Raw genomic sequence first — 10571 nt, forward strand, 5'->3', positions numbered from 1 at the left:
TTAGCCAATAAAGAATTCTAGTCTAGTCTAGTCTAGTCTATTCCAAGCAGACAGTGGAAGTCCAACCTTTCTTTAACAGGACACACATATAGGAATTCAAAGCTAAAGTTTTCCTCATGGTGAAATTTAATCTAATTATATATTGCACATGACCACAATTGAGCCCAAAATTTTCTGTAAGTGAATTTTCTCTCATTATACAACCTTTGTTGCCACAGTGGTGAAGTGAATTATTGCAGCTGTTAAGTTAGTAACATGGTTCTTAAGTGAATCTGTGTCCCCCATTAACTTTGCTTCTCAGAGGTTCACAAAAGGAGATCACGTGACCCCAGGACACTGTAACCGTCATAAATACATGCCAGTTGCCAAGCATCCGAATTTTGTTCCTGTTAGGATGCTGCAATGGTCTTAAGTGTGAAAACCGGTCATAAGTCACTTGTTTCAGTGCTGTTATAACTTCAAACAGTCACTGAACAAATAGTTGTATGTCAAGGACTACCTGTAATCCAGATCTCCTCCTACAACTAGGAGGTGGTCAATAGAACTAAGTTAAGTTTTTGGGGTTTGCACTTTAAGAGCCGGTAGAGTTTCAACTTGACCCTCCAGGAAGTTCCTGCAATCAAGTTTGGTCGCTTTGGTCGCCTGTGTTATGGAGCTGAATTCATTGGTGGACTTGCAAGCCACCCGAGGTTTTCTAGTTTTAGGTTAAAGTCCACAAGTACTTAAAGTTTGAACACTCTTCTTGTAAGTTGGACACCCCTGCCCTACAAAATGAGAGTGGGTAAATAAATTTAGAGAGACGTGGGGAACAGAATGCAAGATAAAGAGCCATATTAACATCTGTAGGCTTCACAAACTTTCAGTTCACATGCCACATCAGAGAAATTCTACACAAAAAGAACAGTTTGAAGATGCGCCTTCCGTGTTTATCTCACATCTCTCCATACACCTGTAGGAAACATACATCAAGCAATCCTCCAAATCACACTAATGTCAATCGACTTCTCCTGGCTTCCCATTTTCAACCTCAGTGAATTGGCTGAAGTGGTTGTGGAGGGGGGGTGGAGGGCCATTTTTACAAAGAAGTGTGGGGGGGGGAGGAAATGGAAGGGAAATCTCTGAAATGGCTTGATCCCCATCTGCCACACCGCGGGATTCGCACTTTATTCTCCACAGGGCAGTTTTTCTCTCAGGTGATTCTGCCAATGAAAAAAACTTAAAAGGGGCTCTCATGCTTTAATAAAAAAAAAACCTTCTTTTGTTTCCCCTTAAAATCTAATTGCGTTCATCACCTTCCCCCTGCCCCTAAATAAAATAATAAAAATAAAAATAAAAATAAAACTTGCTGGATTGGAGACAGTTTTCTTCAAATGAGCAGAGGGGGAGACAGAGAGAAAGAGAGAGAGAAAGGAAGGGGGGATATTTGTAATACCTCCAACCGAATGCCATTTCAAGGTCATGATAGGACATTCAGAAACAAGCTGCAAATTCTCCTTTTCTTCAATTGAGATGATACCTGTTTGTTCACACCTCCTCTGCAAATATTTTACACAATATGAATTACCTTATGAATTTTGTGAAGGAGGGGAGGGTATCTTGCAAGGCTATGTTGATTATCCATTAAGGGAATTAACACAGTAAACAATTTAAGGATGGAAGTCTAACCTATATTTAATGAGAAAATGAGTGTCACTAAATATAACAGGATTTACAGTAGTACCTCAGTATTGTTAAGCATGATGACTACCAAAATCTATGAGTACCAAACCATTTTTTCCCATACAGAGTAATGTAGTAAGTCACAAGGAGCTGACAGTGACAAGTTCTAGCTTATCCGTTGAGACCAAACAAACAATGAGTACCGGGACAAAATTTTCACATCAGAATGCATTGAGTACCGAATTTAATGAGTTTCAAAGCCAACTGCTTTGAAACACATTGAATTAGGTACTCAATGCATTCTGATGTGAAAAGTATCAAGATATCACTATACTTTGGAGTAAATATTAGAGGATTCTTTTGAAAATATAGCCAGAAATATCTCTCTCTCTCTCTCTCTCTCTCACACACACACACACACACACACACACCGATGTATGGAATAGCAGGTCCACATATTCCACCATACAAAATTTCACTTTTTTTCACGTTCCATTGATTTAAGACTGGTTTTACATAGCATGCTAATTGAGCAAACTTCAATTGGCTGGGTTTACAAAACACACTACACCAATAAACAATGGAATGCAGACCACAAAGGATGACTTCACACAACATTGTAATTTGATTAGCCTTTGGGGACCACTAATAATCTCTGAAGATAATGCAGGTGTAATTAATCTTTAGCATAAAAAAAACAATTGGAGAGCCCTATACTTCATATTGTTGAGCCCAGGTTTATGTAATTGTTTACAGTAACACTGTTGACACTTCCCATTTATTTTATGCTAATGACTTGAATGACTTTTAGCCATTTTTGGATTCCAGGCAACTGCCTTCAATTTTCTTGGTAAGAATTAATAAGTGGTTTACCATTGCTTCCTTCCTAGGGTTGAGAGCAAGTAGCTGGCCCAACGTCACCCAGCTGCTTCATTCCTAAGACAAGAGTAGAACTCACCAACTTCTGAGTGCTAGTCTGATGCCTTAACCACTGTGTTGGGAAAAAAAAATCTTGCCTGGTTCCAAGCCGGGAGAAAGGCACTGGAAATAAAATGGAGGCTGATTGGAAAGAAGGGCTCTATTTATTGATGAGCAGAACCAACAACAGCATGTAGTTCTGGGACAGCTGACAAATTGGTTTGATGAGTACATGGACTTTTAAAGGGTTCTGAGATACTCCTGCGGGTTGTGCAAAGTAGTGAGCCTGTGCCTTTTGCTATTCTAATGGTGATGGGCTAATTCTGTTATGTCCTAAAGGTCATGTCCTGTTCTTAGAATTTGGGTGGGATGTAAATTTTAATCCCATCAGCTGGAGCTGAATGTGTTTTGTTTATGAATAGGTTGGCCCAGTCTTTCTTAATGGGCACAAAATATCCATCTCTAAAGATTTCAGGCATCAGCTGGAGGTTGTTGGTGCTGCTTTCTGCCTTTGGTAATATTTTTTTCTCCATTCCTCCTTTGGGAAAATATAATATTCTGCCTCTTTTAATATTCCCAAAATATTTCATTCTCTAGAGCAGCGGGGGTAGGGGGCTTCCCACAACTGTATTAAATTGCGGGGGCAGGGGGCTTCCCACAACTGTATTAAATTGGAGGCCTTAAAATAATGACTTGAGGAAGCCATAATATCTTTCGTCTGGTTTGGCATACTGTCTGGACTCAGCAATTGTGATGTGTGTGAATTCAGATAATTGACTGAGGCACAATTGGGTTAGAAGTTCCGTTGCTAATTTTGCATCCTTCCCCCCCCCCCACAGTTGTCAAGTAAATAACTGCAGTTAAGTTGTTAAGTGAGTCACATAGTCACTAAGCAAATCCAGGTTCCCTCATTGATTTTTCTTGTTGGAGGCCAGCTGGAAAAGTTGTAGATAACAATTATATGACCCTTCCAAGTCTCTGCAATGATCATAAATACATGCCAGTTGCCAAGTAACCAAATTTTGATCATGTGACCCCCATAGGGATGCTATGACGGTTGTAAGTGCGAGTGCCAGTTATAAATCACTTTCTTTTTTAGTGCATTGTAACTTTGAACAGTTGCTCAATGAATGGTTGTAAATTCGAGGACTATCTGTATGGATATTACTACATTTGTCCTAATAAACTAGGAAAGCAAACTAGTAACCCCAAGTAGTTATGGTTTATTCATAATTTCGCATGATCACAATGCAAAGTGTAAATCAGGTCTTAATTCTGGTAGTCTTTCTGAAGCCTACAGTACCTGAAGGACCAATCCAGACAAAAGTTCAAGAGACGTTTGGGGCACAGTCCCTTTTGTCTGCTACATATCCCTATTTTGCCCATGGTTTCCAGAGACTAAGTCCTGCTGAAGTAGATTTAATTCAGAACTTATTTAGGATTCAGCTGCAATTTGAAAACTTGCTCTGGTATTTAAGGAACAGAACCGAAAGTCAGGAAAAAAAATATCAAAGGTTTTCATTTTATAGTTTTTAAAAGTATTTTAATAGATACCCTGCTCTCGTTAGAGAAAAACAAGTGACAAAACAACTAGTAATAAAAACTATAATGAAAGCGTTACAAATAAAACAAATTACACAATTAATTAAATTGTTTCTGCAACCAGAAAACCCACAAAAATAGACAGGAAAAAGCTGTCAACCATTGCTAAAAAGCTAAGTGTTATTTTGCAATCAAAAGTTAGGCTGCCACATTTAATCGAATAATTGGTTAATCTTCTTTTTAAAGATCTCTTAATTGACTCTAAAGGTACTGCAGTTAATTGGGCCACACATTTCCTGTAAAGACTTTATTATTTAATACAAGTGCTTTAAAAACTGTAGATGGCAAGGGTTTTGAAAGGTCTTTTGTACAAGGAAATGTCCTTTTCAGGTTGATGTCCCTCTTGATGAGTGAAGGCACTTTTCAAGAACAAATAATTACCCTGCTTGATTCAGAAATAATATTTTTACCCAAATGCAAATTTAATGGGAGACTAATGGATGACCTGTGCTGAAGAATTCATTGATTGCAATGTTCATAATCAAGAATGGCTCTAGGAAGAAGCCAACAGACAAAACTTTGGGTAAGACCATTGTGCATTATGGTGGCAACAGGATTAAGAGACATTGTTTCCCCATCCTTCTGAACCAATTTTAGATTAGATTAGAAGAAAATTGGTATTAACCTAAAGCAGAGGTGGCACCTTTTTACCCCGAGCCAATTTGGCCTCAATCAATGTTTCTCAACCTTGGCATGTTTAAAACATGTGGACTTCAACTCCCAGAATTCCCCAGCCAATCATGCTGGCAAATATGAAGAACAGTTGCAGGAACTGGGTTTGTCTAGTGAAAAGAAGGACTGGGGGGGGGGGGTGACATGACAGCAATATTTGAGGGGCTGCCACAAAGAAGAGGAGGTCAACCTATTTTCCAAAGCACCAGAAAGCAAAACAAGAAGCCATGGATGGAAACTAATCAAGGAGAGAGAAGCAACCTGGAACTAAGAAGGAATGTCCTAACAGTGAGAACAATTAATCAGTGGATTAATTGCCTTCAGAAGTTGTGGATGCTCCATCACTGGAAGCTTTGAAGAAGACACTGGACAGCCATTTGTATGGAATGGCATAGGGTTTCCTGCCTGAGCAAGGGGCTGGACTAGAAGACCTCCAGGGTCCCTTCCAACTCTGTTATTCTGTTATGTATCTGCACAATTTAGTATAAGATGTATCTGAACAATTTAATAAAAGATGGAGGAACCTGTTGCTTTCCAGATGTTGTAGGATTCAAGCTGCCATCCGTTCAGCATGAGCAATGATTAGGACACAGGGAGTGGTAGCCCACCATCTGGAAGGTTAAAGACTACCACCAATTAAGAAAATAAAGATACTAACCAGGCATGCCAAAATCTGATGTGATTTGTATTCAGGATATAGAAACCAGATAAAGTAGAATCACCTTCAAGCGAAGGACGATTCCCAGAAACTAATATGGCCATATCCATCTTTACACAATAGAGATCAGCCCAATTTTACGAGCTTTTTCGGGCCAGTCAATAATCAAATGAGTGGTCATAAAGCCACTATCACGGTCATTAAGTGAACCCATAGTTCGCTATGGGGCTGCTGTCAGGATTCCTGCAGTTATCCCTATTTAAATCATGAGTCTCGAGCCAAACTTCAAAAACTTAAAAAAGATTTATTGAGAGTTAACATGTCGGCGCTGCCTGGGTGTAGCCAACTCTGAGACACATCATTCATTGTCACCCTTGACCCTGGTTTTTACCCCACCCCCTGGGTGTATCGTAATTCATATTCTCCAATGGGACACATCCATAGCCAAGAGTCATCAACCATACTCTCCAGTTAGAATTTTGCATGGAAGAAACTTCGCTTTTATTTTCTGTGGGAAACGGATCCAGATGACTCTTTGAGTATTTAAGGTTGCAGAAACAGGCAGCCAAGCTAAGTGCCTGAAGGACCCCATCCTATCATTGAGAGTCCAGGCACTTCAGCGAGCGGCATGCTGGATTCATATTAGTGGTCTGCGGGATTTAAAATTATGAATTTGGTGGTGCCTGAGGTCCAAAAGGTTGGAGACCTCTGACCTAGTTACTATCTTTGAAAACATTTATGGAATGCAGTTTTGGTTTCGCAAGCTGCTGCACTGTTCCCCCCTCCCTTTCTATTGGCAATTCTAAAAAGGCCAGATAAATATTTTATGAGTTGACAGCCAGTTTTGCTGAAAATAGTAACTGCCAGTTTGGGGCAAAACTGCTGTAAAACACGGTAAAGTGACTGCGGGACACTACAACCAGCCATAAGTGTGGTCCATTTGTCTGGTGCTCAGAGTGGGAGTTCAGGTAACTGCAAAGTGCGGGGACAGAGCTACCATCAGAATCCAGGTCACAAGTAGCCCCCAGGTAGAGCCTTGAGAACTTGGAACAGTTGCTAAGCAACCAGTCATAAGTTGAGGACTATCTGTACTCTTTACCTGCAGTCAGACAAAATGTTTAACCTTACTGACTAGCATTTATCCTCTACCTTTGGTGTGTACACAAGACATCCTTACATTGATCAAATAGTGAGGTCTGCAGTGATTCCATACCACCAAAACCAACCAGCCAAGCCTTAATTGAGGTTACCGGGTTGTGCTACTAGCTCTTTACTTGATCTAGTTAAGCAAATTGTACAAACACAGCCTTTCTGTTTCCCCAAGAGAATATATAACAGGATTTCTCAAGTGACTCTACATTTCATGGATACTCATTTCAGAAGGCCTAGTGTCTACATTCATTAAAATCAGCCGGTACATCTTTTCCTAGACTGTGCCTAGGGAGGAACAGAATTAACTTATTTTACATAGAAAAATAGGACATCAGCCAAGATTGAAATGTTTTCTCAGCACAGTCTTTTTCCTTCCTTAGACAGAGCTGCTTCTTTACCTTTCCTTTATATAGCACCCTCAGAAGGATGGCTACTTAGATGTTCTTTGTCCCCCTCCCCACACAAAGGAGGCCACCTATAAACAACTGTCACTGGTTGACACAACATGGGTGTACACTGATGTATATGAACACCGATTTATTATTCAATCAGTCAATCAACCAATGCAGATGCCTGCCCATTTACCAAAGGAATTCTGGGCAATAAACAAGAACAAAAACACAATAGAAATATATATATTTAGAACATAGATTCATAGGGCTGGAAGGGATCTCAGAGGTCCTCTAATCCAACCCCCTGCTCAAAGAGTTACACCATCCCAGTCAAATGGTTGAGTCTCTCTTTGAAAACCTTCGGTGATGGAACACCCACAACTCTGGGAGGCAAGCTATTAAGTGTTCTCACTGTCAGAAAATTTCTCCTTACTTCTAGGTTGGATTTCCCTTTCTACCTGTTACTTCTTGTCCTGCCTTCAGGTGCTTTAGAGAACAAATCAACCTCCTCCTCTCCACGACAGCCCCTCACATATTGGAAGACTGCTATCAAGTCACCCCTGGTCCTTTTCTTCCATAGGCTAGGCATACCTAGCTCCCTCAACCATTCCTCGTACAATTTTGCAGGCCCCTTATCCTCTTCGTTGTTCTTCGTTGTAACCTTCCCGTTCGCTTAACAACCCTCATGAAAATAGTCATAACTTTGAATACAGTCATGTGATGCCTCAAATCACATAAAGTTATGATCATAATTCTAGGCTCAGCTAAGTCAAGGATTATTTGTAATGAGCAGCATTTCTCACTTTTCCCTCTGATTTCCATTCAAGAGTTAATCTTGAATTATTTCCCCACCAACCATGGGATAAAATTCTGCCTGTTTTTTTTTTTTTTTACACGCACACCCTTACACTTCCAAAAGCAAATAGGTACAAACATACCTTTAAAAAGGATAAATGTCAGAAACTGATTTGAAATGTACAACACAGAATCATTGCATAACATGCTGGATTGGTTTGTTTGTCTATTTATTCTCAAATTTATATCACTACTTGTCTCACTTGAAGTCACTCCGGGTTGCATGCAGTAAAGGAATTTCTCCCTTGTTCCTATTGATTTATTAAATAAAACAGAGCTGGCAAAACGTGGTTTATGTCATAAAGGGGAGGATCACACAAGCCACATTGCATTTTAGACAAAATATGAACCTTGCCACAGAACCTAGAATACATAGGTCATGCCAGGACTATTGAGAGGGGCAATGCCAAAAAGCCAAGATGGCGGCCACAACTAGAATGGCTATGGTTGCTATCTTGACATTTCTGTTCCTATTGCAGAAGGGATCTTGGAGGACTTCTAATCCAATTAAAAAAAGGACTAATCAAAATTAAAAAATAAAAGCAAGCAATCATGTGCTTGCAACCCTATGGCCAAGCCCCACCAGATGGCAATCATGTTGGGAGGAATTGGTCCTCTTCAATCAGTTGGATGGACAGATAAATATGGGATGGGAGTTTCTCAGCTGATCAAGTCTCGAGCCATGTAGAACTTTGAATGTGACAGTCAGTACCTTGAACCAGTGGTGGGATGCTGCCGGTTCGGACCGGTTCAGGTAAACCAGTAGTTCCAACGATCAGCTGACTCCACCCCTGACCTATCCTGTCCTTTATTTCCTGCTTTGTAGCTCATCTCAATCACGTGGCACAGCTGATTTCACCCCCACCCCTCGCTGTTCTGCTTACTGAGCTTCTAAAAATGCTCCATTTTCAGCGCTGCGTGCAAGCATCTTAGGCATGCACGCTCACCAAACGGGTTGTGAAACCAGCAGCATCCCACCACTGCCTTGAACCACACCAAGAAACTGGCCAGCAGTCAGTGCATCTCCTTAAGCAGTGAGGTCATCATGAAATATCCATAGATATATCCCCTTACTGCTTGGGAAGCTGCGTTCTGTACCAGATGTAGCTTCTGAATGCTCTACAGGGGCAGCTTCATGGAGAATGCATGACTGTGATCCAGTTGGAAGTGACAAGGGAGTGACTGTGCCACCATGTACCCTGGTCTCTGATCTGACTACTAGAGATCTCTCTAATTTGCTTAACAGAATAAGAGAGTTGGAAGGGAGGTCTTCTAGTCCAACCCCCTGCTCAGGCAGGAAACCCTATAACATTTCAGGCAAATGGTCGTCCAATCTCTTCTTAACAATTTCCAGTGTTGGAGCATCCACAACTTCAGGAGGCAAGTTGTTCCACTGATTAATTGTTCTAACTATCAGGATAATCTTTCATCTCCTTCTCTCTAACATAAGTTGACTTAATACATCCATTCCAGGTTGAATTTCCTGATGAGCCATGTTCTTGTGTAAAGATGGGATATGTTTCCTTTATGTCAGCAGATCTCAGTGATTAAAGATTTATCTCGAGGTATGAATTGCTGATGATGCTGTCCTGATAGCTGAAAATGTTATCATACTTTATTTTAAACCGAGAAATGTTTAAGCTCTCAATTTTAGTACTGGTTTCATCTTAACTTAATTTTCTTAAGGGCAACTTCTTTATTATTCTGTTCTTCCTTTCTCTTTTTCTTATCCTTACTAATTGCTTTATTTCTTTTATCCTCTGTAATTTGGTTGTAACCTATGGTCACAACAACAATAAATCTATTGATTGATGGTGCTTGTGGTTTTTATGTTTAGAAGTCATGGCCCTGTTTTTATTATGCTCATGTTGATCATGTTTTAATGAACTTACACTTGTGAACTTTTGCTTTCATTGTTGTGAGCCACCAAGAATGTAAATATAAATATATAAAATTCAAATAAAATCTGTAGGGACTGGATTCCACGTTTTACAAAATGATTGTAGGATTGTGATACAAATTATTACATAAAGGTGATCTTCGGCGGGGGGTTGGACTAGATGACCTGCAAAGTCCCTTCCAACTCTGATTATCTGTTATTTATTTATCTGTTATTTATCTGTATCAGCAATTCCTTGGGCAATCTGAGTCATCTAAAATGTACACTATGGACATGAAGCAAACACATGGACATTAAGTGAAACATTGTTCACTATGGGGCGTTTTTTGCTGGAAATGGGAAGTATATGCCAGCTTCCAGAAAAAAATGTCATAAATCATAGTCACATGACTATAAATACCATAAATACAGGCCAGTTGCAAAGCCCCCAAATTGCAGTTGTGTTCTATTGTACAGATATTGGAGTGCTATAACTTCGACTCTGGGTGGTAAGTAGCTTTTTAAAGATCTGTTGTAATTTCTAACGGTCACTAAGCAACTGGTTGCAAATCGAGACTACTTGTACTCAACAGGGCCTAGTCAGAAGAAAGAAACATTACTCACAGTTCCAGGAAGTTTCAACTAACTCTATTCATGCCACACTTAAAACTTTGGGAGGGGGGATGAGAAGCTTTCTAGCTTTTAATTAATTAAATTTGCTTCATTCTCTTTCATTGTTTGTTTAATCTGAGTTTTCTGTCTTACTCGGAGTGCTGGAAGGATG

This window comes from Notechis scutatus, chromosome 1 (assembly GCF_049901735.1).
Source record: "Notechis scutatus isolate UNSWTSFEM ecotype Mainland chromosome 1, rNotScu1.2, whole genome shotgun sequence".
NCBI classification, from domain to species: domain Eukaryota; kingdom Metazoa; phylum Chordata; class Lepidosauria; order Squamata; family Elapidae; genus Notechis; species Notechis scutatus.